The following is a 19,858-nucleotide window of genomic DNA, read 5'->3' as shown; positions in this document are numbered from 1 at the left end:
GAACGATACTGCAGAAATGTGTTGAAATTTGTGTTACTTGGATATGGAAAATGGAAGTTGTCTATATTTTGGTTGAAATTTAAGAATATTTCCAAAAAGGAAATATTGGGGTCGAAAGGTATCTGCCCCATACCGGGAAGTAAATACTTGGGATAAAACAAATAGTACTAGGAGAAAACTGTGTTGAAAGTAGTCTTATTTGGAAGTCAAAAATCGAAGCCTCTACATATTGGTTGAAATTTGAGAATATTTCCAAAAAGGAAATTTATTGCGGAGGAAAGGCACCTGCCTGAAATGGAAAAATTTCATGCCGGAATTGAATGCGGGGAAAACTCACTCCTAGCTTTGTGGCTGACCATGAATCAGCTGTCATTCTTTTATCATTGCCAACTCAGCGGTCATCCCTTCAACTTGCAAGGTCGGTCCAGCTAATCTTTTGGAAACTTACAAACAGCAATTCTCTGTACCCTTCTGTAATCTCAGAATTCTGAACAATCTCATAATGTCGAATTTATCCCTTTTAGCAACTCATTGAAGGCATGCACATGGATTTCTTTTTTCGAAAAAAAGGGTAAACCACGCCTCTGCATCAGGACAATGCATACAGCCATAATGCATATGAGGTTTGACCGAACAATTCCACACGTCTCCACAACACGAGACTAACGAGCAAGGCATACGATGGATCGAAAGATGTGATAATCGCACGAATTTCTCTACCAATTACACATTTAAGTACGCGGTGTATCATACTACTATTAAGTGACGAAGAAAGTGTGGTAATGCAGAAACCACCAACGGTGTCAGCAGTGACCAAATTACAAAACAAAACGAAACGAAGAACACAACAAGTTAACAACATTGTCTCGGATGTTATTCATAAGCTCGATCGATCAACAGGCCGCCGGGGTTGCTAATTGTACAGAGAATCAACAGCAGGGAGGAGAAGTAATCAAACGGAGTGACCCGCGCGCGGAACTACGGAGCGAGCGAGCGAGCTTACTTAGCCGAGTTGCACAACAATGGCGACGGGATCGGACGACGAGGCCGGTTGGCTTAGCATGAGGTGTCGTCGCGCCAGCAGAGGAGCATGTGGAGGCAGCGGCGCGCGATGTAGAACCGCGCCCGGTGCTCCCTGGCCCTCCTCCTCAGCCGCACCACCCGCGCCCTCACGCGACCGCTGCTGCTGCTTCCGGCGGAGTAGCTCCTCAGGAGCAGCCGACGGCCGGCGATGGCGCCCGTCGTCGTCTCGGCGGAGGACGACCTCGCCGACTCCATCCTCCTCCTATCTTCCTTCTTGGAGCGATGTGTTTTACTGGCGAGATTGACAACTAGAGATGGATGTATATAGAGCTAGGAGAGTGGTGCAATGAATGGGAGCGAATGCAGTGGCTTGCTTCTCTCACCCTGTCGATCTTATCGTGGGCGTGGGCGTGGGCGCCACCAAGAGGTCGCGGAGCGCGCGTGCTCCTCGCCGGCGGCCGCAGACCGTCCGATGCCGTGGCGGGCGGAGAAGGGGATCATGGGGTCCGCGCGCGTCCGGTACTGATTCCACTGGCCAGCCGCCAGCGTACGCTCGCCATCGGAGGTCGAGCTTGGGGACGGACTGCCGGGAGACCCGGAAGTAACTGACCTCGTTTTCTAGTCAGTAAGTATACTGCTGGTAGCTGTTTGTTGTTGGCTTCTGCATCCGCGTAAGACAAAGCCGGAAGGCGGGAACGAAAGTGAATCGGTCATCCTTCGTGTTTTCGAACCACCCATGTAAAATTTTCTTGGCAAGAAATAATGTGTGTGGAAATAGCTACCACCAAAAAAAAAAAACCTCAGAAACTACAACCAAGAAACACTATCTGGTGGATGCATGATTTTATCTACACCGATCCAAACTTTAAGCAATCGAAAACCGGGCTTTTAATTAATCAAATTCAGAACGGTGGAACTTTTATTAAATCTCCAAGCCAAAAATTCCATGCTGAGAGAAAAGAACAAATACCTGCTTCAAACTATGGGTGCCCTCTCTTGTCCTCCTATCACGCCGGCATCTATGGAGAGGGTATATGTGCCGTGTGGGTGGAGTCGTGTCTTATTTGGTGGCACTTGTCGACAATGTCCTATGTGGAGCCAATGCTCGGCTCGCATGCAAGGAGAAAAAGGTAATGATATGAGGAGAAAGGAGGGTGGTAGATGCGCACGACAACTACACACACGACAAATATATATAGTTGGAGGAGGTGGGAAACAAGGAGGCGACAAGAAAGGGGGAGAATGTTCGAAATACCGTCCAACCTGAGTTCAGAGAATTAATTGTCAACCAAATAAAGGAAAGACATCTTACTCATGATGGATCTGGGAGTCCATAGCTAGTTTGAGCACTTCAAAAAAAAAAACAAGCTGTAACAAACACTATTTTCAAGGGCAAGTGGAGCCTATGTATGTATACCGAGGAGAGCTCAGGACTCAGGCCCCGCATCGTCTTTCCCGGGGTGACTCGGGGGGCAGATAATCCACGCTCGCTGAAGGCCTCCCTTGTGCTCCCCCTCCCCTCGCCGCCAACCCATGGTCTTTGCCGGGCAAAGCTTGCATGGATCTAGCAGCGTGGGGGCGGGGGAGGGGGGAGGGCTTGGCGTCCCTGGGCGGCTGCCGTCGACTTGAGGATCTTGCAACGGCTGACGGTGTTGTACTCCTCCGCGCAGGTATCTGTGGGCGGCAGGAGCATGGTTGTTGTTGCGCACGTGCTACAGCGCGTGGAGCTGCTAATCCCCCCCCCCCCGATCTACATCTGGGTGGGTTGGTGCTCGACCATGGCTGCAGTTAGCCTGGATAGGGGCGGCATGGGGGCATGCTGCCATGAATAAAGGTGGCGGTCCTCATGCTCCTCTCGCATCACGACAACTTCCTGCATTATCGATCCTCCTCAATCTGGTCATCGACATGTTCCAGAACTGCTGTCGGAGATCTTGCCCAAGATATCTTTATCAGATAGAATTCGGCCGTGCACATCCATTTCAACATACGAGGGTCCACGAGGGTGTGACGCGAAGCTTTATTGTTTGTTGACACCATGGGATATGTCGGCTTCTCGATTTCTGTGGTGTAGACAGCTGTGGAGAAGGTCATGGTGGCTGAGATTAAAGGATCAGTTAGATGCACGGAACCTTCAAGGCGAAGGAGTCAGCCAGGTGTTTGATAACTCTCGGGAGTAGCTATGTCAAGTGGGGGCGGCATCACTGGAGGAATTCATTTTCGGTGATGCTCCTCGGGTGCCGAGCTGGTACTTTCAAGGTGACAACCTAAGGTCTAGCCTTCATTGGTTTTGCATGTCAATTGCCTTGCTGAAGGAATTCTCTGACTTCTCCAGGGTAAAAATCTAAGATCTTGGATCTGGCAACGATGGTGTTTGTGCTCTGTTTCCTTCTTGGAGGCATTTACTTTGGAGACCTTTTATGTTTTTCGGGTTCTGTCTTTGGTGGTGGTTTCTATGCGGCTACTGAGAGGACTCGATCACTGTGGTGGGACCTTTATTTTTTTCCTTTCTTTTTACCTTTTTCATTGGTTCTGTGCATCGTAGATGTCTTTGCGACATCTTGTAGGTGTAGAGGCTGGGTGTTATTGGTATCTTCATGATATTAATATATTCCTCTTTGAAAAAATGTATGTATGTATACAAACTTGTGTTTCACATTGAATGACAGACAACTAGTGCATCAATTAATTAGTTAGGGCTCTGCTCTCTCTTAATTGGTACTACATCATTAATGGCACGCGTTGCTGCGCCCGTACATTTTTACAATAAAATGGTTGGTATTTCTAAAAATACATAGGCATACGACATATCATGAAGATTATATCTCTCATATTTCAGAACAATGAAACATCAAGGTTATATACATAGCATGATGTAATAGTAGGTACATCACAGGAGCAATGCAACAGGGAGATCGTTGGCCACAACATCAAAGGCCTCCTTGCTCTCAATTTTGATCTATTACACGAATTTATGCATAAAATCGAATAATTTTGAAAGCAACAAAATTATTCTTTAAGAAAAGCAAGCCTAAATTTATTCATTTAGCTGAACAATGTTGAAAGCCTTAAGTCTACCTTATAACAAAATTATTCTTTAAGAAAAGCAAGCCTGCATTTACACATGAAACTGAACAATGTTGAAAGCTTGAGATCTAGCTTTTGCACACACAAAAAAAAACTCGGTCAGAAAACCTTGATGCAAGCAGACGCATCCGCAACATCGTCACATCCATCCGCAAAGCCAAAAATATACTAACACTTGATGCTTTAATAGTCGTCATTTGCATTTTCTCTTCATGGACAGATGCAGACCCTCTGCGTCCCTAAAAGACCTTGAAACTTAGAGATCAAGTAAAGAGGATAACATGATTTGTTGGCATCAGGGTGAGAGACTAATCTTTGATGTATAGCTTGTAACAATAAAGTTACCCATATGGCAGGCCACAGGAACATCAAAAGCTGACATTCGAGGAGATTGTACTACTACATGGACGTATTTTTGGCCAAATGTAGAACTGGATGGTAGCATCACAAGACTTAAGTAGACAATTCGAAGCTACAATGGCATTAATAAAATCCCCACGTGGTTTGAAGTAACATATGCTCTGTTTTTTTCTATGATGAAGAAGCAGTTACAATCAACTGAAACTTTTTATCCCAACAATTAAACATGTTCACATATATTACCATATAAGTACATAGGAAGACGCTAGAGTACAGGAGTGTGGTTTCACTTTTTTTTTAAAGTCGCCAAAACCGCGGGCATCATTGGTATACGGAGAGTATACCAATTTGCTGGAGATCTGACCGCACCCTCAAACATGATGAAGAGGACAGTGCACGGTGGACTGCAATGCCCATTTACAGTAGAACGGTAATAACGGTCAAAAAGAGTAAGGAATATGGCCTCTTAATAAGTTAGCAATATGCAAAAGTAAAAATACAATGGAAGATAAATCAAGAAATAATTTAGGACAATGCAGAATGACAAATATGCCTCTTAATACATACAAACATGTGAGAAATTAAATTAAAAACTGAAAAATAGGTCATAATAAACTATTATAAAAACTGAATTAATACGCAACATCACCAGTCATTTCAGACGTCTGCAAATCAATCTTGCATTTTTCGTAGGATGTCATATGCATTGCAAATTCTGATGGTTGTTTGGTTTAATCGATTTCTCAACCTTGGCCGTAGAAAATAGTGGTTTAAATTTTAATGCAAAAAGGGACGGTATAAACATTCACCGGGTAACATAAATATGAGGATAAGAAAAACAGAGGACACAAATAAGGCAGTTAAATTTATGAACATGGCATGATATCACAGCCTCTTAATCCTGGCATTGTACATGTATTAATCACAAATCAATACATCGGTAGCCATGGAACAAATGAACGGAGATTAATCACAGTCAGAAACTAAGATACCTTACGAAATAGAACACCGAAACTGTATATCAATAGCTTATTTCCACCACATATACACCCAAGATTATGTCCTGTACAGTAACAACAAGCAGACCATGATATACAGAAATTGAGCCATCCAGTGGCCAGAATATCAAAACAAAAGCTTAGCACACATCAGAACCAAGAAACCATAACCCTACACCTCACAACCACACCAACGTCACATGCACCATCCTCCAAGAATTTACATGAAACAATTGAAGCTAAACATAAATTTTCAGAACCAATTCCAGTAGGATGGACCAAATTCAACTTATACTGTTTTGTTTCAGCAACATAGATATGTTAATTATTGAAGGGACTTCTTTCAATTACAGCCCTACGTTATTCCTACTGGCTTCATCCATGAAAGAACTTGTCTTGGTGTAAGGAAGATGAGGTACTGTAAGTCCTACAACATGTAATTAGTGTGAATCAGTAAATCGCATATGTTGTTTCCCCTCAAAAAAAAAATCGCATATGTTGTTTAGAGCTTATCCTCAACAACAATAGTCAACAGTAGCAGTGTTTGAGACTCTGGAAGTGTATGTACAGTCAGTAGCATCAAAATTTACAAATTGTAGGCACACATACATATGGATAATAAGATATGTGAGTGATACTCTGGAAGTGTATACACAGTTAGATACTCAGTAGCATCAAATTTTACAAATCTTGGGCATACATACATATGGACAATAAGACATGTGAGTACATGTATACTAACTTGGGTGGCAACCGTTGCAAATCGTGAGTTTTAGAAGTGCCCGACTAACCGCCAGAACCCGTCGGTAGTTCCCATACATCAACTGAGATGTGACTATGTGAGAGCACCTGCAGCAGGACAAGTGTCGTGTCGTGAGCAAAACAAAAAAGAGGTATCAATCAGAAGGGACTCGGTATCAGTAGTAATTGGATGGAAGACGTGAGGAAGGAGGGGCGATAAACCTGCAGCGGCAACCTGGCGAGAAGCATGTACAGAAGATGTGATGTTGCCGAGTAAGTTTGGGGAATGAGCAGAGCAGGTGGAGATTATATAGATTATATATAGACGCTCAACGATTAAAGGAAGAAGATGAAACGAAAGAAGGAAGAAACTGAACCAGAATCCTGAGCGTCCTCGCACATCTAATAAAGGAAGAAGATGAATCACATAAAGAAAGAAACTGAATAAGAATCATAAGCGACCTGCAATAATCGGATGCCGGCAAGTGGCGCACATAAATTGCGATTAATGCCTGCAGCAAGTGTGATTGACTACGTGCTAAAGCACCGGCGAGTGGATTCTAATCGTAGCCGACGCTTCGGCTCCCCGTCCCCTTGGCGCCGCGCTGTGAGGCGACCATGTCGTCCGTGGAGGTGCGGTCGCTCGCATCGTATGGATCCGCCATCCGCGAGACAAGGATTTTTTTTCACGGGCTTTATTACTCGTGGACGTCAGGCCCTTTTGCCCAAACAATAGTAGAGCTCCAATTTTGTTCTGGGAGCAGCGGTCCGGCCTGTCTAGCTCTCTCTGTTTGCAACTGAAGCCCATAGGGGATTGTACTCACATCCAACGGCCTGAAACACTTAGAAGAGCAGATTCAACGGTCAAAAACGACAATGGTGTAAGAGGGCTGGAAAAGTGCTCGGTTATAATGTTTCTAATATGTTGTAAGGAGTGATAGTTTCTATTTTACTTTTGTTCTTTGAAGAATGACAAGACTTGAAATTGTATGGAAGAAAAAGTGGCCTACATGTGCATGTTCAATGACTGTGTTGCAACTGCTGTGACTCCAAGAGATTGCTCGGGTAAGGGCTCAGTATACCGGCCTAGAAGTGAAAGCGATCAAAATTTTGCATCACCGAAGAAGAGAAAAGCAAAAAACTCTCATCTTTTTCAAAGGATTGAACATTTTTTACTGTCATGTTACCCCGTAGGCAGGATATTGACCTAGCAACTTTGTGTAGCCTATTGTATTAGAGCATCTTCAGCCGTTCGGCCCCCGAGGAGCTTTGAGATAGCGCCTCCTCGGGGTGAACTGGCGATAATTTGGGCGTGGGGCCGATCGGGTTCCCGGCCACCGCCCTCAGGTCGGCCCCAGATGCCGTTTTTGAAACATAAAATCGGCCAAGCGCTACACAATTTCATCCAAACTAGGCGATTACATTGATTTTTATACAAAAACTTAAAAACACAAACTAAAAACGACAACTACGCCCAGCCATAGCCGTCTCCCGCCTTCTACATGTCGAGGAGCCTGTAGAACCGGGTGTAGTCGCCGCGGGTCATCGTCGTTGCCATGCTGGGTGCCGCCGCCGTCCCTGCTGCACCCGTGACCAGCGTCGCCGATGTGCGGGGGGTTGGACGGCCCGGGCACTTCCTCGTCGTCGCTGTCGAGGATGACGACGACGCCCTCCTCGCGTCCGCGATGCCGAGCGGCGATCTCGTCGAAGGCTCGACGCTGTGATGTCTACTAGGCAATCTTCTTCTTGTAGACTCGTGTTGGGCCTCCAAGCGCAGAGTTTTGTAGGACAGTAGCAACTTTCCCGCAAGTGGATGACCTAAGATTTATCAATCCGTGGGAGGCTGATACGTCTTCAACGTATCTATAATTTTTTATTGTTCCATGCTATTATATTACCTGTTTAGGATGTTTTATATGCATTAATATGCTATTTTATATTATTTTTTCTACTAACCTATTAACCTAGAGCCCAGCGCTAGTTTTTAATTTTTTCCATGTTTTTGAGCTTCGCAAAAAAGAAATACTAAACAGAGTCCAAACGGAATAAAATTTCACGATGATTTTTCTTGGACCAGAAGACACCAAGAAGACTTGGACACTAGTAGAAAACATGGCATTTGTTCCGGTTCGTAAAGGCCTTTAGTCCCGGTTCAGTCGTTACTAATGTCTCCCCCCTTTAGTCCCAGTTCTAACACGAACCGGGACAGATGGTCCTCCATGTGGCCGGTGCGCTGAGCCCAGGCAGGGGGGCCTTTGGTCCCGGTTGGTGGCACCAACCGGGACCAAAAGGCGATGTTTTTCTTTTTTTAAAGAAAAAGTGGCTGCCTTAGGGGTTTGAGGGGTTATTTTTAGGTTGTTATTAGCTAGCTAATAGAGAGAAGTGTCCTCTCTTATATCTTCATCCTTGTTTTACCAACGCTGCTACTATGTTCATTTCACCCGCTGATATAATAACTCATGCATGCTCGCATCATACATCATCATATATAATAACAAGTCCTACTAATCATGCATCATCATACAACTTCTACTCGTTATTAATAATAAGTCATATGATCATCATCCTCATAGTCATCGAACCCAACCCTACATAATTGTTCTTAGCACATGATCATCAGTATCAGATAGGACCTAAACACCCGTAAGGTAAAATAGCATAAAATAATATAGACCCTGACTCTCCATTATGAAGAATGGAGATCATCTTGTCTCCAATTCTTGCACTTCGCTGCCTTTGCTTCCAAGAAGCTCCTTACGACTGTCCATACATTTTTTTCCATTCTTTGATTGTCATGTCTGCACTTCTTTTAGAAACCCAGTATGGACAGTTCAGATTCGTAGGAAGACCTGGTTGTATGTTCAAAACATGAAGGCTACCGTGCGTATACATCAGATTAGGCACACAATCATTCGAGATTATCTATTGAAAAACATAGTAATAACTTCGTAGTTAGCAATGATGTACTAGTTTTAGAAGTGTGCAAAAAGATGCACGGATGTCGTAATAGTAAAAAATCTTACCAGGGTATCTCCATGGTAGTTACCGTAGTTCAACACGTGCACTACTGGAACGTATTGACCATAATGTTGAGGAGTTTGATTGTAGACATTGTAATTCTCAAGATCAGTACAAAATGCGATCAGATGATTTTTCTCCCTATAAGTTAATTTAGAGTCATCGGTGTAGTGAGTTTTGTCTACCATCTTCCGCACATTCTTTGAAGAATGAAAATAAGCTGTCAATGGAAATAAGATGTCAACTATTTTGAAATAAACAATATGAATTACTTAATAATTAACTATGTTAAGCTCACATGGGGGAAGAATTGGAGGTGTATCCACAAGGACCCAAATCGAAGGTCTGTCTTGCTCGATTGTAGGATCACTCCATGGTGACAAGCATACCCTCATCCAAACCATACATCTTGCAAAGTGCTTCCCAATTTTTGCAACCAAAATGGGTTACACTCTCAGCATTGTACAGATTTACTTGAAAATCCACACCATGATGGGTCCTTAGAAGAATTTCTTTGGTTTCCATACTTTCATGGTCTTCAAAACCCATCCTCTCCAAGACATAGGGTCTTGCATAGCATGAGATAAGCTAGTCGAATTGGAAAAGATGAAAAATACACGTTAAAATAGTTGAAGTCGTGCTTAATTACGAAAAAAAAACTATTGTCGTTGTTGCGTACCGTATGAACATCAAAGGTCTCCTCGAGCTTAATGCTGAAGCGCCGATCTTCGTCCAGCTCAATGAACCTGTCGCACATACCTCGGTCATCGTGGCACCAGTCGCACTCCCCCGGGCGGTTTTCGTCGTCCGAGTACGACATTTCCGGCCTATGTTCATAATTCAAATATTAAACTAGATCATTACTATTAATCACGGGTTGACTATCGGTGATGGTACGTAGCTCCTGCTTTCATTCCCGAGTGCATTATTACACCAAATTGTCTAGCACGCGGGAATGAAGGAGAACTTTTCCAATATGAGCATTCAATAAGCAAAACCAAATCATAAAATAAAGTAGTATTCAAATTAGCATGCATTCAATTATAAGCAAAAGTACATCATCTCTTGGTGTCCGTACATCTTCGAATATTATCACTAATATAGCATCACTAATACAACTAGAACCGTAGCGCCTGACGGGTATTGTCGCGGGCGGTGGACACCCAAAGATAAGGAGTCATCACAGGATCATAGCTCCAGTGAGATCCATGAAGAATCTGCCAGGTATTGTCGAACCTGCCCTCCAATGCAACCATGTAGCGACGGACGTGCTCGTCCTCCTCGCTGACACGCGTACCACCTCATCGCAAACAAACTACTTCTATATATAATAAAATAAAGTAGTTTATTAAATCAACTAGCTAGTTCAACTATATATGAAGCACTTACTACAAATAAAATAAAGTAGTAATTACTAAAAATAAACTAGTTTAACTATAGTTCTATTATTTTTCTAACTAATTATATTAAACACTTTCTCTTCTTATTTATTTCATTTTTCCTCTATTCTAAATATGAACATATTCATAAATGACTTATATCATTCACAATTTTCCTATACATACACAATAAGTTGACAAAGAAAATACTATGAACAAAAAAATCATTAAAATTCTATGAACAAAATTACAACAGAAAAAAAATCATACAAATTCTATGAACAGAAAAAACTCATAAAAATTTGACATATTTGATCTTTGCATATATATGAACATACAAACATGCATATTCAACAATAATATCACCAAAAAAATCTATTAACAGAAAAAAAATCTAACACAATTATATGAACAAATTAATTACACTATATGAAAAAAAATCTAACAGAAAAATCTATGAACTACACATCTAAATTACTACACATCTAACAAAAAAACCTATGAACTAAAAAAAATCTAACAAAATTAACTACACATCTAAATTAACTACTACTAACGTCAAATTAAATTAGTTGCTCACGGCGACTGCGACGGTGACGGCGATGGCGAGGTGCGGCGTGGGGCGGGCGGGGCGGCGCGGAGACGACGTCGGGGAGGCGCGGGACGGGGCGGCGCGGAGACGGTGTCGGGGCGGCGCGGGCCGGGGATGGATTCGCCGCCGTCGGGGAGAGCAGGAGAAGAGATTGAAGTGGGGATGGGCGTTTCTGAAATTTTCCTAAGTGCTACTTATATAGCAAAGGAATTGGTCCCGGTTCGTGGCACAAACCGGGACTAATGCACCCCTTTAGTCCCGGTTGGAGCCACCAACCGGGACCAAAGGCCTCTTTTCAGCAGCCCAAAGGGCGGGAAGCAGAGGGCTTTGGTCCCGGTTGGAGGCACCAACCGGGACTAAAGGGGGGCATTGGTACCGGTTGGTGCCACGAACCGGTACCAATGCACCACTTTAGTCCCGGTTGGTGCCACCAACTGGGACTAAAGGCCTTGTGCTGCCCGCGTTGCGGCACGAAAGTTTAGTCCCACCTCGCTAGCTGAGGCAGCTCGAGAGTGGTTTATAAGCCCCATTCCCACTGCCCTCTCGAGCTCCTCTCAAATGCAGGCTTACGGGCCTAAAAGCACTATATGTGCCCGTGGGCCTATTGGGCCTATTGCGGGCCTGAATCCTGACCCATTGTTGGGTTTCTAGTCGTATTCAGACCGTGGTAGCCCTTTAGGTGGCACTTTTTTTATTTTATTTATTTTATTTTTTGCTTTAAATTATTTATTTTCTTTTGATTTTTGCTTTTTTTTATTTTTTATTTTAGCTCAGATTAATTATAATCTTTCTGTTACTCCATTAGTTTCCAAATTTGAATAATTAGTTTCCACCAACCGGTACTAATGCACCCGTCTAATTAGTTATTTATTTTTCTTTTGTGATAATTCTTTTTGCTATTAAAGTTTGTAACAAAATTCTAATTACTTATTTATGTTCTTTTATGATAATTCTTTTTGTTTTTAATGTTTTGAACAGAATTCTAATTACTTATTTATTTTCTTTTATGATAATTCTTTTTGCTATTATAGTTTGTAACAAAATTCTAATTACTTATTTATTTTCTTTTATGATAATAATTTTTGCTTTTAATGTTTTGAACAGAATTGTAATTACTTATTTATTTTCTTTTATGATAATTCTTTTTGCTATTAAAGTTTGTAACAAAATTCTAATTACTTATTTATTTTCTTTTATGATAATTCTTTTTGCTTTTAATGTTTTGAACAGAATTCTAATTACTTATTTATTTTCTTTTATGATAATTCTTGTTTGCTTTTAATGTTTTGAACAGAATTCTAATTACTTATTTATTTTCTTTTATGATAATTCTTTTTGCTATTAAAGTCTGTAACAAAATTCTATATAATTTTAGTTTCAATAATACTAGAGGTTTATAAAAGCTTTTTAGTTGATTCCTTCAGTACCAGTTCTAAGGCTGTTACAAAGGCATTTTATTTGGTACAGGTTTTAAGGCTGGCGCCCCACGAGCACCTTTTAGTACCGGTTCGTGGCATGAACCGGTAAAAGAGTTTTTTAGTTGATTCTTTCTGCAGCTGTTTTTTAGTCCCACCTCGCCAAGCGAGAGGCACTCGCAGCGGTTTATAAGCCCCGAGTGCAGAGACGATGCAGAAGAGGCTCAATGCTAACCTGCACGTTGTTTAGCTTTAAGCCTTCAGGAATAGGGTAGACTGCACGGAGCTATGTGCAGTGTAGTTTACACTATTCCAAAAGGCTTGAAGCTAATTAACGAGCATTGCGCCTCTTTTTTATTTTTAATGACTTATTACAACTCAGAAATAAATAGTAAAAAATAAATATAGCAGAAAAGAAAAAAACTATATAAAAAACTACTCAGAAATAAATAGAAGAAAAAATAGTTGTGATTAACTTTACTAAAAAATGAGCATAGATGCGCTTATAGAGAGAATTCAACCTAAATTCATAATAAATTTCTACTAACTTCAGAGAAATTCAATATGAATTTAGGTCAAATTCCCTGTATAAGGGCATCTATTTTCACTTTGAGAGGAGACCAACAAGGCAGAGAGGGAGGGGCTTATAAACAGGTGTGAGCGCCCTTCGGTTGGCGAGGTGGGACTAAACTCTGACCGCAACGAGGACCAACCCTTTAGTCCCGGTTTGTGGCACGAACCGGGACTAATGGGCTGCCTTTGGTCCCGGTTCAAGCCGCCAACCGGGACCAATGGTGGTGGGCCAGGAGCGAGGCCCATTGGTCCCGGTTCGTCCCACCAACTGGGACCAAAAGATCCAGACGAACCGGGACCAATGGCCCACGTGGCCCGACCGGCCCCCGGGGATCACAAACCGGGTCCAATGCCACCATTGGTCCCGGTTCTGGACTGAACCGGGACTAATGGGCTGACCCGGCCTGGACCATTGCCCCTTTTTCTACTAGTGGGAGTTCAAGTCAGAAGAGCCATGAGGCGGCGGCAAGGGTGGAGGGCGCGCACAGGGGGGTAGGGCGCGCCCCCTACTGATATCTACTTTATACGTATCCAACGTATGTATAATTTTTGATCGTTCCATGCTATTCTATTATCTATTTTGGATGTTTTATATGCATTAATATGCTATTTTATATTATTTTTGGGACTAACCTATTAACCTAGAGCCCAGTGATAGTTTCTGTTTTTTGCCTGTTTTAGAGTTTCGCAGAAAAGGAATACCAAACGGAGTCCAAACGGAATAAATTTTTCGCGATGATCTTTCTTGGACCACCGCAACCTTATGTACCCGTGAGATCCCATCTAGGGACCTTTTCCGGCGTCCTGTCGGAGGGGGATTTGATCACGGAGGGCTTGTACATCAACACCATTTCCCTTTCGACGAAGCGTGAGTAGTTTACCACAGACCTACGGGTCCATAGCTAGTAGCTAGATGGCTTCTTATCTCTCTTTGATTCTCGATACCATGTTCTCCTCGATGTTCTTGGAGATGTATTCGATGTAACACTCTTTTGCGGTGTGTTTGCCGAGATCCGATGAATTGTGGATTTATGATCAGATTATCTATGAATATTATTAGAATCTTCTCTGAATTCTTATATGCATGATTTGATATCTTTGTAATTCTCTTCGAATTATCGGTTTAGTTTGGCCTACTAGATTGGTTTTTCTTGCAATGGGAGAAGTGCTTAGCTTTGGGTTCAATCTTGTGGTGTCCTTTCCCAGTGACAGTAGGGGCAGCAATGCACGTATTGTATTGTTTCCATCGAGGATAAAAAGATGGGGTTTTCATCATATTGGTTGAGTTAATTCCTCTACATCATGTCATCTTACTTAATGTGTTACTCCGTTCTTTATGAACTTAATACTCTAGATGCATGCTGGATAGCGATCGATGTGTCGAGTGATAGTAGTAGATGCAGAATCGTTTCAGTCTACTTGACACGGGCGTGATGCCTATGTTCATGATCATTGCCTTAGATATCATCATAATTATGCGCTCTTCTATCAATTGCTCGGCTGTAATTTGTTCACCCACCGTATTATTTACATTCTTGAGAAAAGCCACTAGTTAAACCTATGCCCCCCGGGTCTCTTTTCCATCATACAAGTTCTATTTTCCATCTTATTAGTTTCTGATCTATTATTTTTGCAATCTTTTACTTTCCGTTCTATAAACCAAAAATATCAAAAATATTTACTTTACTGTTTATCTATCTCTATCATATCTCACTTTTGCAAGTAACCGTGAAGGGATTGACAACCCCTTTATCGCGTTGGGGTCCAAGTTTGTTTGATTGTTTGTGAAGGTATTCGATGACTTGTGCACTGTTTCCTACTGGATTGATACCTTGGTTCTCAAACTGAGAGAAATACTTACTCTACTTTGCTGCATCACCCTTTCCTCTTCAAGGGAAAAACCAACGCAAGCTCAAGAGGTAGCAGGAAGAATTTCTGGCGCCGTTGTCGGGGAGATCTATGCCAAGTCAAGCCATAGCAAGTACCCATCATAAACTCTCATCTCTTGCATTACATTATTCGCCATTCTCCTCTTGTTTTCCTCTCCCCCGCCTCTAAAATGATTTTTAAAAAGATTTTCCTTCTTATTCGCCTTCTTTCCGTTCGATCTTTTGTTTGCTTATGTTACCATGTGGCTTCCTTTTGCTTGCATCTTTGCTTACTAAAAGTTTATGGATCCTCATCACTTGCTAATCTTGTTAAGAGAACCAATTATAATGAACCAATTGCTAGTGAGTCGAGTGCACTAGATTATCTTTATGAGGTTTTGCTTGAAATTCGTGAATCTGAAAATTGTGCTGAAGTGCTTTATGAAGTGATTCACGATAGATCTTTGAATGAAAAGCATGATTGCAATGATGTAATTACAAATTTTATTAATGTCAATTATGTTAATGATATGCAAAACATAAGCTTGGGGATGCTAGTTTTTCTATGTCCATTACTTGTTGCAATGATCATGATTGGGATGATTCTTCTTATGATCATGAAAATTTATTTAAGCCCCATGATGAATGTGAGATTGATAATAATGTTTTCAATAATATTGAAAGTGGGTTTGGAATAGTGTCAACTTTAGATCCCACATATTTGGAGAATATTCAATCTTATGAAATTTTTGATAAAAATGGGTTTGGAGAGGTCATGACTTTAGTTAGTCTTAATCCCACTATTTTGGAAGAGTGTCAACTTCATGTGCATGTGGATCATGTTGAGAATATGTTATGTGATAGCTATATTGTTTAATTTTCTTATTATTCTACATGTAATTATTATGAGAGAGGAAAATATGGTTGTAGAAATTTTCATATTACTAAATTACCTCTTGTTATGTTGAGATTGCTACCGTTTTATTCTTCTTCCTTGCATATGCTAGTTTTTGCTTGTCTTGATAATTTGTTTGCTTATATAATGCCTATGCATAGGAAATATGTTGTAATTAGATGTGTTTGTCACATGCTACATGATTCTCTCTTCGTGTTTCAATTGCTATCTTTCATGTGAGCATCATTAAAATCTCAATGCCTAGCTAAAAGGTTTTAAAGAATAGCGCTTGTTGGGAGGCAACCCAATTTTATTTTTTTCTTTGCTTTTTGTTCCTTTTTAGTAATAAATAGTTCATGTAGCCTCTGGTTAGATGTGGTTTTGTGTTTTAATTAGTGTTTGTGCCAAGTTAAACCTTTAGGACAGTTTACGGTGGTAGTTGTGTTGATCCTGCTGAAAAACTGAAACTTTTGCCCCCAGTAAATAATTTCCAGAATTTTATTGAACCGTGATTTTGATCTGATTCTTTTTGATCTGGATTGGTTCACAAATTTCTCAGGTTTTCCTAATTTTTCAGAATTTTTGGAGTTACATAAGTATTCGAGAGTTACATATTACTACAGACTGTTCTGTTTTTGACAGATTTTGTTTTCTATGTGTTGTTTGCTTATTTTGATGAATCTATGGGTAGTATCGGGGGGTATGACCATGGAAAACTTGGAATACAGTAGATATTACACCAATATAAATAAAGAATGATTTTGTAACAGTACCTTAAAGTGGTGATTTATTTTTGTATACTAACAGAGCTTATAAGATTTTCTGTTAAGTTTTGTGTTGTGAAGTTTTCAAGTTTTGGGTAAGGATTTGATGAGAGCCTAACCTTGGGGATGCCCAGTGCACCCAAGCTAATATCCAAGGACAACCAAAAGCCTAAACTTGGGGATGCCCCGGAAGGCATCCCCTCTTTCGTCTTCGTCTGTCAGTAACTTTACTTGAGGCTATATTTTTATTCACCACGTGATATGTGTTTTGCGTGGAGCGTCTTGTATGAATTGATTCTTTTCTTTTTAGTTTACCACAATCATCATTGCTTTACACATCTTTTGGGAGAGACACGCATGAATCATGATTTATTAGAATACTCTATGTGCTTCACTTATATCTTTTGAGCTAGGAAATTTTGTTCTAGTGCTTCACTTATATCTTTTTAGAGCACGGCGGTGGCTTTATTTAAAGAAATTGATGAACTCTCATGCTTCACTTATACTATTTTGAGAGTCTTTTAGAACAGCATGGTAATTTTCTTTCGTTATAAAATTAGTCCTAATATGATAGGCATCCAAAAGGGATATAATAAAAACTTTCATATAAAGTGCATTGAATATTATGAGAAGTTTGATTCTTTATGATTGTTTTGAGATATGAAGATGATGATATTAGAGTCATGCTAGTGAGTAGTTGTGAACTTGAGAGATACTTGTGTTAAAGTCAGTGATTCACGTAGCATGCATGTATTTTTTGATTGTCTTCCTTATGAGTGGCAGTCGGGGATGATCGATGGTCTTTTCCTACCAATCTATCCCCCTAGGAGCATGCGCATAGTACTTCGTTTCAATAAATAATAGATTTTTGCAATAAGTATGTGAGTTCTTTATGACTAATGTTGAGTGCATGGATTATACGCACTCTCACCCTTCCACCATTGCTAGCCTCTTTTGTGTCGTGCAACTTTCGCCGATACCATACACCCACCATATACCTTCCTCGAAACAGCCACCATACCTACCTATTATCGCATTTCCGTAGCCATTCCGAGATATATTGCCATAACTCCCATAGTCATTCTAATGTTGAGTCCATTTGTGAATATATTCAAGATGGAGACATAGATATTTGTAAAGTACATACGGATCTGAATGTCGCAGATCCGTTGACTAAACCTCTTCCATGAGCAAAACTTGATCAGCACCAGAACTCTATGGGTGTTCGATTCATCACAATGTAACTAGATTATTGAGTCTAGTGCAAGTGGAAGACAGTTGCAAATATGCCCTAGAGGCAATAATAAAATGGTTGTTATTATATTTCCTTGTTCATGGTAATTGTCTATTGTTCATGCTATAATTGTATTAACCGGAAACTATAATACATGTGTGAATACATAGACCACAACATGTCCCTAGTGAGCCTCTAATTGACTAGCTCGTTGATCAATAGATGGTTATGGTTTTCTGACCATGTACATTGGATGTCAATGATAACGAGATCACATCATTAGGAGAATGATGTGATGGACAAGACCCAAACCTAAGCATAGCACAAGATCGTGTAGTTCGTTTGCTAGGGATTTTCTAATGTCAAGTATCTTTCTTTAGACCATGAGATTCTGCAACTCACGGATACCGTAGGAATGCTTTGGGTGTATCAAACATCACAACATAACTGGGTGACCGTAAAGGTGCACTACAGGTATCTCTTAAAGTGTCTGTTGGGTTGGCATGAATCGAGACTGGGATTTGTCACTCTGTATGACGGAGAGATATCTCTGGGCCCACTCGGTAATACATCATCATAATGAGCTCAATGTGACTAAGGATTTAGCCACGAGATCATGCATTACGGAACGAGTAAGAGACTTGCCGGTAACAAGATTGAACGAGGTATGAGGATACCGACGATCGAATCTCGGGCAAGTAACATACCGATGGACAAAGGGAATTGTATACGAGATTGATTGAATCCCCGACATCGTGGTACATCCGATGAGATCATCGTGAAACATGTGGGAGCCAATATGGGTATCCAGATCGTGATATTGGTTATTGGCCAGAAAGATGTCTCGGTCATGTCTGCTTGGTTCCCGCTATTGGTTATGTCACATCTAAGCTGATGTCCACTCTGTTTGTGGTCTTTTTTTGTCCTACTTTTTTTTTGTTTCTTGTTGCTGCATTATATATTTTTGGGAGCTTAGATGTGACATCCTTAAAAAATATCTAGATGTGTATTAGACAAACTGAAAAGGAAATACCATTTGAGTTTTCTTGGCAAGAAAAAATAATGTGTGTGGAAATAGCTACACCAAAAAAGCCCCTAAGTATCAAGTGAAAACCCTTGATCAGTAAAAACTGGAAACTATCATCCTAACCCATTGGATTGAGGACGTACAACAGAGATTGGAGGTGGGAATATGGCCATCCACTTAACAATTGTTTTGCACATAACCCCCCGTGCTTACGTTCTGTCTTGTGAAAAAAATAGCGAAGAAGAAAAAAAGCAAAACGAATCTCGACCCAGGCGAGGGCGAGACATCGCGGCGGCAACTGGACTGCGACTTGGGGGCCGCCATGAAGCCTCGTCATGTGCAGAATGCCACGTGCCCTAGCTCTCCAACGGTTCAGTCCTTGAGCCCTCTTCCTTGTCCTCCATCGGCCATGTACACCAGTGCTAGTCCTCCGTCGGCACCGTCCAGCAGCGTGAGCGCTCTGCCGCCCGTGATCGTCAGCCCACTGCCGGCCCCGTCCAGTAGCGCGAGCGCTCGGTCGGCCATGATCCCCCGTCCTCCGTTGGCCCCGTCTAGCAGCACGAGCGCTACGGCGGCCATGATCCCCAGTCCTCTGTTGGCACTTCCAACAGCGCGAGCGCTCCGGCTGCCATGATCCCCGTCCTCCGTTGGCCCCGTCCAGCAGCGCGATCACTCTGTCAACTGTGATTCCACACCCTCTGGCGGTTCCGTCCAGGAGCGAGAGACCTCTGCCGGCCTCCGCGGTAAGCAATGATTATTTTTATGGTTTATTTTCTTCCTCCATTGATACAAACTGACCATGCTAATGCCATGGTTACTTTTGTTAGCTTGGTGGTGATTTGGTTTTTCAAAACCATAATCGCGATGAAGGAGTACGCCATGAT

This window comes from Triticum dicoccoides, chromosome 1B (assembly GCF_002162155.2).
Source record: "Triticum dicoccoides isolate Atlit2015 ecotype Zavitan chromosome 1B, WEW_v2.0, whole genome shotgun sequence".
Taxonomy (NCBI): Eukaryota; Viridiplantae; Streptophyta; class Magnoliopsida; order Poales; family Poaceae; genus Triticum; species Triticum dicoccoides.
Note: the sequence above shows the minus strand (reverse complement) of the source record.